The sequence below is a fragment of the Drosophila subpulchrella genome, unplaced genomic scaffold (genome assembly GCF_014743375.2).
Source record: "Drosophila subpulchrella strain 33 F10 #4 breed RU33 unplaced genomic scaffold, RU_Dsub_v1.1 Primary Assembly Seq126, whole genome shotgun sequence".
Taxonomy (NCBI): Eukaryota; Metazoa; Arthropoda; class Insecta; order Diptera; family Drosophilidae; genus Drosophila; species Drosophila subpulchrella.
The window spans coordinates 45001-56764 of NW_023665468.1; the positions used below are offsets into that span (position 1 = coordinate 45001).

The following is an 11764-nucleotide window of genomic DNA, read 5'->3' on the forward strand; positions in this document are numbered from 1 at the left end:
GCATATATGATATGTACGTTAGAAAAAATAATATATATATATATTATTTTCTTTTAATATAGGGACACCTCTTTTAATTTATCCCCGCAGGGAATTATCACATAACTCAGTATGTGATAATGGCAGACCAATATACATATATATCAAGATTATCAATACAAAATATATATCATTATTAGCCTGCCTCAATTGTAATTATTTATTTGGATTAACGATAAAGTTCGGAAACAATTTGTTATTCTATGTATAATAGAAACCTTGGCCTTTGTTTCAACATTATTATCTTTGGGCTTAAAATATTAACCGTGGAGCCAAGTCTCATATTCATAAATGAATAAAGAAACAAATTTGACGGATTAATATCTTCTCTACCGACAGACAGTATTTTGTCACGTCAATAGTAGATGGCCGGCCCATTGACCATCCTATAGTAGTTTTTGGACCCAATATCTTTAATTCGGGTATTTTCAATTGTCTTTGCCAATCAACCGTTTGGTACTCTCTCATATAATAAGAGAATACACATATAATTCCATTATATGGATATATCTTCATTATTTTATTTGCTACATCACCCTATAATAGTTTTTGAACCCGTCAACTTCAATTCGGGTATTTTCAATTGTCTTTGCCAACCATTTATATGGTATTCTCTATTATAATAAGAGAATACTAGTGTATATCCATTATATGGATATATCATCTTCATATTATTTGCTACACCACCCTATAGTAGTTTTTGAACCCATCATCTGCAATTCGGGTATTTTCAATTGTCTTTGCCAACCAACTATACGGTATTCTCTCTTATAATAAGAGAATACAAGTATATTTTCATTATATGGATATAATGCCATTTATTTTTCAATATCCATATAATTCATTTAGTTTTGTATGTACAAAACAAGTTTTCTTTATAGTATTGACAAAATCATATGTTTACGCATAACATAAGTTTTGACCAATACGAGGAGGGGCCCGCCAACGACCACCTCCCTATAGTAGTTTTTTACCCCACGCACTACTGCGTGCCTGTTTACAGTACTAGTGCCAGCTATCACTAGGTTTATATATCATGTTTCAGTGATATATGGGTAAATTCTACCATTTATTCTTATGTATATGGCATTTCTATGCCATATTTATACAATCCATTCATATCTTAATGTATATTTATTATATTATACATTATTATGCCTTATAGGTATTATACCTATAAGCCATATCCATACGATTCATTCACTAGTGCCGCCCCTCACTAGGTTTATAATTGTTATATCATTGATATACAATTTATTTCTATATATATGGCATTTATATGCCATATCCATACAATGCATTCACATTTCAATGTATATTTACTTGTTATACATTATTATGCCTTATAGGTATTATACCTATAAGCCATATCCATACGATTCACTTATATAAATATATGTATATTTTTCTATACATAATTTTTTTTTATTTTTGTATGGATTTCTATGCATATCCATAGTTTATATGGATATGCTTGGCGTTCTATATAGTATTGACAAATTCATATGCATAACATAAGTTTTGACCAATACGAGGAGGGGCCCGCCAACGACCACCTCCCTATAGTAGTTTTTTACCCCACGCACTATTGCGTGCCTGTTTACAGTACTAGTGCCAGCTATCACTAGGTTTATATATCGTGTTTCAGTGATATATGGGTAAATTCTACCATTTATTCTTATGTATATGGCATTTCTATGCCATATTTATACAATCCATTCATATCTTAATGTATATTTATTATATTATACATTATTATGCCTTATAGGTATTATACCTATAAGCCATATCCATACGATTCATTCACTAGTGCCGCCCCTCACTAGGTTTATAATTGTTATATCATTGATATACAATTTATTTCTATATATATGGCATTTATATGCCATATCCATACAATGCATTCACATTTCAATGTATATTTACTTGTTATACATTATTATGCCTTATAGGTATTATACCTATAAGCCATATCCATACGATTCACTTATATAAATATATGTATATTTTTTCTATACATAATTTTTTTTTACTTTTGTATGGATTTCTATGCATATCCATAGTTTATATGGATATGCTTGGCGTTCTATATAGTATTGACAAATTCATATGCATAACATAAGTTTTGACCAATACGAGGAGGGGCCCGCCAACGACCACCTCCCTATAGTAGTTTTTTACCCCACGCACTATTGCGTGCCTGTTTACAGTACTAGTGCCAGCTATCACTAGGTTTATATATCGTGTTTCAGTGATATATGGGTAAATTCTACCATTTATTCTTATGTATATGGCATTTCTATGCCATATTTATACAATCCATTCATATCTTAATGTATATTTATTATATTATACATTATTATGCCTTATAGGTATTATACCTATAAGCCATATCCATACGATTCATTCACTAGTGCCGCCCCTCACTAGGTTTATAATTGTTATATCATTGATATACAATTTATTTCTATATATATGGCATTTATATGCCATATCCATACAATGCATTCACATTTCAATGTATATTTACTTGTTATACATTATTATGCCTTATAGGTATTATACCTATAAGCCATATCCATACGATTCACTTATATAAATATATGTATATTTTTCTATACATAATTTTTTTTTACTTTTGTATGGTTTTCTATGCATATCCATAGTTTATATGGATATGCTTGGCGTTCTATATAGTATTGACAAATTCATATGCATAACATAAGTTTTGACCAATACGAGGAGGGGCCCGCCAACGACCACCTCCCTATAGTAGTTTTTTACCCCACGCACTATTGCGTGCCTGTTTACAGTACTAGTGCCAGCTATCACTAGGTTTATATATCGTGTTTCAGTGATATATGGGTAAATTCTACCATTTATTCTTATGTATATGGCATTTCTATGCCATATTTATACAATCCATTCATATCTTAATGTATATTTATTATATTATACATTATTATGCCTTATAGGTATTATACCTATAAGCCATATCCATACGATTCATTCACTAGTGCCGCCCCTCACTAGGTTTATAATTGTTATATCATTGATATACAATTTATTTCTATATATATGGCATTTATATGCCATATCCATACAATGCATTCACATTTCAATGTATATTTACTTGTTATACATTATTATGCCTTATAGGTATTATACCTATAAGCCATATCCATACGATTCACTTATATAAATATATGTATATTTTTCTATACATAATTTTTTTTTACTTTTGTATGGTTTTCTATGCATATCCATAGTTTATATGGATATGCTTGGCGTTCTATATAGTATTGACAAATTCATATGCATAACATAAGTTTTGACCAATACGAGGAGGGGCCCGCCAACGACCACCTCCCTATAGTAGTTTTTTACCCCACGCACTATTGCGTGCCTGTTTACAGTACTAGTGCCAGCTATCACTAGGTTTATATATCGTGTTTCAGTGATATATGGGTAAATTCTACCATTTATTCTTATGTATATGGCATTTCTATGCCATATTTATACAATCCATTCATATCTTAATGTATATTTATTATATTATACATTATTATGCCTTATAGGTATTATACCTATAAGCCATATCCATACGATTCATTCACTAGTGCCGCCCCTCACTAGGTTTATAATTGTTATATCATTGATATACAATTTATTTCTATATATATGGCATTTATATGCCATATCCATACAATGCATTCACATTTCAATGTATATTTACTTGTTATACATTATTATGCCTTATAGGTATTATACCTATAAGCCATATCCATACGATTCACTTATATAAATATATGTATATTTTTCTATACATAATTTTTTTTTACTTTTGTATGGATTTCTATGCATATCCATAGTTTATATGGATATGCTTGGCGTTCTATATAGTATTGACAAATTCATATGCATAACATAAGTTTTGACCAATACGAGGAGGGGCCCGCCAACGACCACCTCCCTATAGTAGTTTTTTACCCCACGCACTATTGCGTGCCTGTTTACAGTACTAGTGCCAGCTATCACTAGGTTTATATATCGTGTTTCAGTGATATATGGGTAAATTCTACCATTTATTCTTATGTATATGGCATTTCTATGCCATATTTATACAATCCATTCATATCTTAATGTATATTTATTATATTATACATTATTATGCCTTATAGGTATTATACCTATAAGCCATATCCATACGATTCATTCACTAGTGCCGCCCCTCACTAGGTTTATAATTGTTATATCATTGATATACAATTTATTTCTATATATATGGCATTTATATGCCATATCCATACAATGCATTCACATTTCAATGTATATTTACTTGTTATACATTATTATGCCTTATAGGTATTATACCTATAAGCCATATCCATACGATTCACTTATATAAATATATGTATATTTTTCTATACATAATTTTTTTTTACTTTTGTATGGATTTCTATGCATATCCATAGTTTATATGGATATGCTTGGCGTTCTATATAGTATTGACAAATTCATATGCATAACATAAGTTTTGACCAATACGAGGAGGGGCCCGCCAACGACCACCTCCCTATAGTAGTTTTTTACCCCACGCACTATTGCGTGCCTGTTTACAGTACTAGTGCCAGCTATCACTAGGTTTATATATCGTGTTTCAGTGATATATGGGTAAATTCTACCATTTATTCTTATGTATATGGCATTTCTATGCCATATTTATACAATCCATTCATATCTTAATGTATATTTATTATATTATACATTATTATGCCTTATAGGTATTATACCTATAAGCCATATCCATACGATTCATTCACTAGTGCCGCCCCTCACTAGGTTTATAATTGTTATATCATTGATATACAATTTATTTCTATATATATGGCATTTATATGCCATATCCATACAATGCATTCACATTTCAATGTATATTTACTTGTTATACATTATTATGCCTTATAGGTATTATACCTATAAGCCATATCCATACGATTCACTTATATAAATATATGTATATTTTTCTATACATAATTTTTTTTTACTTTTGTATGGATTTCTATGCATATCCATAGTTTATATGGATATGCTTGGCGTTCTATATAGTATTGACAAATTCATATGCATAACATAAGTTTTGACCAATACGAGGAGGGGCCCGCCAACGACCACCTCCCTATAGTAGTTTTTTACCCCACGCACTATTGCGTGCATGTTTACAGTACTAGTGCCAGCTATCATTAGGTTTATATATCGTGTTTCAGTGATATATGGGTAAATTCTACCATTTATTCTTATGTATGTATATGGCATTTCTATGCCATATTTATATAATTCATTCATATCTTAATTTATATTTATTATATTATACATTATTATGCCTTATAGGTATTATACCTATAAGCCATATCCATACGATTCATATACTAGTGCAGCCCCTCACTAGGTTTATATATCTCATTTTAATTATATATTGGTAAATTCTATTATTTATTCTTGTGTATATGGCACTTATATGCCGCCATATCTATAAAAATGCATTTATATTTCAATGTATATTTTCTATATTATACATTATTATGCCTTAAAAAGTTATTATACCTACCATAAGGCGATATCCATACGATTCATTTATATAAAAGATATATGTATAATTTTCTATACATAATTTTTTTTTATGAATATATGGGTTTCCTAAGCATATCCATATAATACATTTAGTTTTATATGGATTAGATTGGTCTTCTTTATTGTATTGCCAAACTCATATTGATAAAATAAGTTTTGAACAATAAGAGGATCAGCCGCCAACCAACCAACCACTGCTACCATTGGAGGAACATATACTTACTTTTTATATGTCCTCTTACTTGAATGGTCCTCTCTTTACTTGAAAATTTCATTACCATAGGAATCTATTTATACATGGAATATGATTTCCACTACTTTTTCGCGTCACTAATAATTAATATGACGATACAGACTTGCTACCATAACATAAGTCTTGAACAATAATAGGAGCAGCCGCCAACCAACCACCAACCAACCAACCACTGCTACCATTGATAGTAATTTTATATGTCCTCTTTAGTTGAATTTCAATACCATAGGAATATTTATACATGGAATATGTTTTGCCACTACTTTTTCGCGTCACTAATAATATGACGATACAGTCTTGCTACCATAACATAAGTTTTGAACAATAAGAGGAGCAGACACACCAACCAACCAACCGCGCTGCTACCATTATATATACTTATATTTATATAAGTCCTCTTTACTTGAATGGCCTCTTTACTTGAATTTCAATACCATAGGAATATTTATTTATACATGGAATATGTTTTGCCACTACTTTTTCGCGTCACTAATAATATGACGATATAGACTTGCTACCATAACATAAGTTTTGAACAATAAGAGGAGCAGACACCAACCAACCAACCGCTGCTACCATTGAATGAACCATATATACAAACTTTTATATATGTCCTCTTTACTTGAATTTTAATACCATAGGAATATTTATACATGGAATATGTTTGCCACTTTATCATCGCGTCACTAATAAGATGACGATACATTTTGTTTGTTCAATATTTACTTATATATTGATGTTTCCAATTTAGGTCTTTTATATTTCTTCTTCCCTACCTTACACACCACAAACAAAGTGGCGTGCGATGCTGCAAGCAAGCATAATGATTATGCCCGCTTGCAACATCTTTATTATCGAATCATCAAGCAAAGGATAAGCTTCAGTGGATCGCAGTATGGCAGCTGCTCAACCACTTACAACACCTTGCCTGTTACAAAAGTCGTTTACAATTGATTCTAGGCTTTGTCATTGTATTAAATAATGCTTTTATATGTAACTAGCGCGGCATCAGGTGATCAAAGATCCTCCCAATTTACTATGTTACAAATTACATTGGCATCACATCCATTGTCGTTTATAAAGTAAATTATAAACTTTAAATGGTTTAGAAGCCATACAATGCAAATTGCCCCTTATTTATCATTGCAGTCCAGCACGGATACGACCTTAGAGGCGTTCAGGCATAATCCAACGGACGTAGCGTCATACCACTGTTCGCTCGAACAAGTATTGTGCCATTGGTCCGTACCTGCGGTTCCTCTCGTACTACGCAGGAATGCTGTCGCAACAACGTTTTGTCATTAGTAGGGTAAAACTAACCTGTCTCACGACGGTCTAAACCCAGCTCACGTTCCCTTGCATGGGTGAACAATCCAACGCTTGGTGAATTTTGCTTCACAATGATAGGAAGAGCCGACATCGAAGGATCAAAAAGCGACGTCGCTATGAACGCTTGGCCGCCACAAGCCAGTTATCCCTATGGTAACTTTTCTGACACCTCTTGTTAAAAACTCTTTAAACCAAAAGGATCGATAGGCCGAGCTTTTGCTGTCCCTGTGTGTACTGAACACCGAGATCAAGTCAGCATTTGCCCTTTTGCTCTATGTGTGGTTTCTGTCCGCACTGAGCTGGCCTTGGGACACCTCCGTTATTATTTGAGAGATGTACCGCCCCAGTCAAACTCCCTACCTGGCAATGTCCTTGAATTGGATCATACCTGAGTAATTGGAGTTATACCAAATTTTCAAATCAAAAATACATAAATGCACCGTTTTATTAAAGAATTTGTTTGCGATTATATAACAAACTCGTGATACTTTGATCAAGAAGCTTGCATCAAAACCCAATACCATAAGATATAATAAATATATCCGTATAATGGCTAGGAAATGATACACGTTCCATTTAATCAAGTAAGTAAGGAAACAATAAGAGTAGTGGTATTTCATTGGCGATACCAAACCGAAGTCTAATATCTCCCACTTATTCTACACCTCTTATGTCTCCTTACACTGCCAGATTAGAGTCAAGCTCAAAAGGGTCTTCTTTCCCCGCTAATTATTCCAAGCCCGTTCCCTTGGCTGTGGTTTCGCTAGATAGTAGATAGGGACAGTAGGAATCTCGTTAATCCATTCATGCGCGTCACTAATTAGATGACGAGGCATTTGGCTACCTTAAGAGAGTCATAGTTACTCCCGCCGTTGACCCGCGCTTACTTGAATTTCTTCACTTTGACATTCAGAGCACTGGGCAGAAATCACATTGTGTCAACACCCGCTAGGGCCATCACAATGCTTTGTTTTAATTAGACAGTCGGATTCCCCAAGTCCGTGCCAGTTCTGAATTGATTGTTAATTGATAATCGTTATAATTAATAAGAACTAATTGGTTTAACCCAATTAGTATTCTTAAAAATTTTAGCAAGAAAGTTCCACAATTGGCTACGTAACTAAACTATCCGGGGAACAAGTGACCAACATAAATGCCAGACACTCTATTTACCCAGAACGAGCACATAAACCATGTTATTGTTTCCCAATCAAGCCCGACTATCTCAATCTTCAGAGCCAATCCTTATCCCGAAGTTACGGATCTAATTTGCCGACTTCCCTTACCTACATTATTCTATCGACTAGAGACTCTTCACCTTGGAGACCAGCTGCGGATATTGGTACGGCCTGTTGAGAAGTTTGCGTGTCCCCACCATAAATTTTCAAGGTCCGAGGAGAAAATATCGACACAACAGTATATGTCATGCTCTTCTAGCCCATCTACCATATCTCTCTGCGAAAGACTTCCATGGTAGTACGGCTATAAAACAGAAAAGAAAACTCTTCCGATATCTCTCGACGGCTTCTTTATGGTCGTTCCTGTTGCCAGGATGAGCACGAGGCCCATATTTAATAACAAACGGATACTCAACAGGTTACGGAATTGGAACCGTATTCCCTTTCGTTCAAAATTATTCAAGTATATTAATTAGCTTGATTTATATAATATAATTATATTTGTATGGCATTTGTGTTTTACTTGAAAATTTTCGGCTTTCGCCTTGAACTTAGGACCGACTAACTCGTGATCAACCACTGTTCACACGAAACCCTTCTCCACTTCAGTCCTCCAAGGTCTCATTCGATTATTTGCTACTACCACCAAGATCTGTACCAATGGCAGCTCCATGCAGGCTTACGCCAAACACTTCTACGCATACCATTGTACCTTCCTACTCACTAAAGTTTCAAAATTTATATCACAAGTAATATAAATCATCTACTTTAGCGGTAATGTATAGGTATACAACTTAAGCGCCATCCATTTTAAGGGCTAGTTGCTTCGGCAGGTGAGTTGTTACACACTCCTTAGCGGATTTCGACTTCCATGATCACCGTCCTGCTGTTTTAAGCAACCAACGCCTTTCATGGTATCTGCATGAGTTGTTAATTTGGGCACCGTAACATTACGTTTGGTTCATCCCACAGCGCCAGTTCTGCTTACCAAAAGTGGCCCACTGGGCACATTATATCATAACCTTGAACTTCATATCAAGAAAGTTAAGGTTCTTACCCATTTAAAGTTTGAGAATAGGTTAAGATCGTTTCGACCCTAAGGCCTCTAATCATTCGCTTTACCAGATAAGATTATTTTATATAACATTAAAATGCACCAGCTATCCTGAGGGAAACTTCGGAAGGAACCAGCTACTAGATGGTTCGATTGGTCTTTCGCCCCTATACTCAATTCTGACAATCGATTTGCACGTCAGAACTGTTTCGGTCTTCCATCAGGGTTTCCCCTGACTTCAACCTGATCAAGTATAGTTCACCATCTTTCGGGTCACAGCATATATGCTCAAGGTACGTTCCAGTTAGAGGCATAAATAATATAAATATCATTATACATAACTATATAGAACGCCCCGGGATTGTGTTAATTAGCTATAAATAGTTAAAAAACTAATCCCATTATTAGTCAAGTTAATTACGCTATTAGGTTTATATCCCAATAACTTGCACATATGTTAGACTCCTTGGTCCGTGTTTCAAGACGGGTCCCGAAGGTATCCTGAATCTTTCGCATTGTTAATCATACAAGTGCATATAATAAACACAAAAATCAATGATAATTATGCCATTATATAATTCCGAAAAATTAACGCACTGTATTCATATAAATCTATCAGCACTTTATCAAATTAATAACATTTATTCTGTGTTAAAATGCAAGCAAATTAATTTGAATAAACTATAAGTTATATTTTATGATAAATTTTGTATGCTAATAGATTACAATGTCCTTATATGGAAAAAATGCACACTATTATCATAATATTGTTTAAATATTACAATTTTAATGATGAATTTTCCATAACGGATATTCAGGTTCATCGGGCTTAACCTCTAAGCAGTTTCACGTACTGTTTAACTCTCTATTCAGAGTTCTTTTCAACTTTCCCTCACGGTACTTGTTTACTATCGGTCTCATGGTTATATTTAGTTTTAGATGGAGTTTACCACCCACTTAGTGCTGCACTATCAAGCAACACGACTCTTTGGAAACATCATCTAGTAATCATTAACGTTATACGGGCCTGGCACCCTCTATGGGTAAATGGCCTCATTTAAGAAGGACTTAAATCGTTAATTTCTCATACTAGAATATTGACGCTCCATACACTGCATCTCACATTTGCCATATAGACAAAGTGACTTAGTGCTGAACTGATTTCTTTTCGCTCGCCGCTACTAAGAAAATCCTGGTTAGTTTCTTTTCCTCCCCTAATTAATATGCTTAAATTCAGGGGGTAGTCCCATATGAGTTGAGGTTGTGTATAACTTTTTTTGCAATTAATTCTTTATATATAATGATAAAACATTTTATTAAATTCGTTATATATTTTATATATTTGTATGGCATTTGTTTGGTCTAACGAATCAACGAAGAATAATAATATTGTCAACGGCTTTCTATTTACTAATCTTTAATAAGAGACAATTCTAGATAAATTTTTTATGCTAGACTTTCTCAGTATTATTTGATTGAAAAAGAAAATATTTCTCTTCGTTTTTCACATTCAAATTATTTACTAATGTGAGATAATGTTTTTCATATATTTGTTAATATTATGAATAATATAATAATTAAATTATTATTATCCAATAATATACCATATGCTTATAAAATTTCATTATAAAATTTATATAAACAACTTAATTAGCATAGTCTTACAACCCTCAACCATATGTAGTCCAAGCAGCACTATAAAATTAATTAAAGTACATAACAGCATGGACTGCGATATGCGTTCAAAATGTCGATGTTCATGTGTCCTGCAGTTCACACGATGACGCACAGTTTGCTGCGTTCTTCATCGACCCATGAGCCGAGTGATCCACCGCTTAGAGTTTTATATATTGGTTTGGTAATTTTGTCATATATGTTTTTATTGAAAGAAATTAAAAATACACCATTTTACTGGCATATATCAATTCCTTCAATAAATTGATTTTTATACCTAAAACGAATGCTGCGAAATGTCTTAGTTTCATATAACCAATAATATATCAAGTATTTTTTAAATGGCATTTACGGTATTAATACTTTTTTTAGCGATATATATTGAAATTTATATAAAACATTAACCTGTAATAATCAGGTACAACATTGTACATTTTAGGTTGTTGCATTATCCAATGTATGCGCATAACTGAGATGAACAATACATATCGCAACGCGTGTATATTATGGTCCATATACACACAGTGTTTTATTAATTAATTGCATTTAATATACAATATAATAATAATATTAAATAAATTTAATAATTTCGATTTGCTTGTTCGT

The 11764-nt window shown here is 33.0% G+C and overlaps 2 non-coding genes across 2 annotated transcripts; both read right to left on the bottom strand.

Annotated features, from left to right (window-relative positions):
- Positions 1–6777: 6777 nt before the first annotated feature.
- Positions 6778–10748, bottom strand: LOC119558658. The gene has a single exon (XR_005220333.1). It is a non-coding gene; the product is annotated as a large subunit ribosomal RNA (ribosomal RNA).
- A 400-nt stretch (positions 10749–11148) lies between these two features.
- Positions 11149–11327, bottom strand: LOC119558662. Its single transcript, XR_005220337.1, has one exon. It is a non-coding gene; the product is annotated as a 5.8S ribosomal RNA (ribosomal RNA).
- Between the last annotated feature and the right edge of the window lie 437 nt (positions 11328–11764).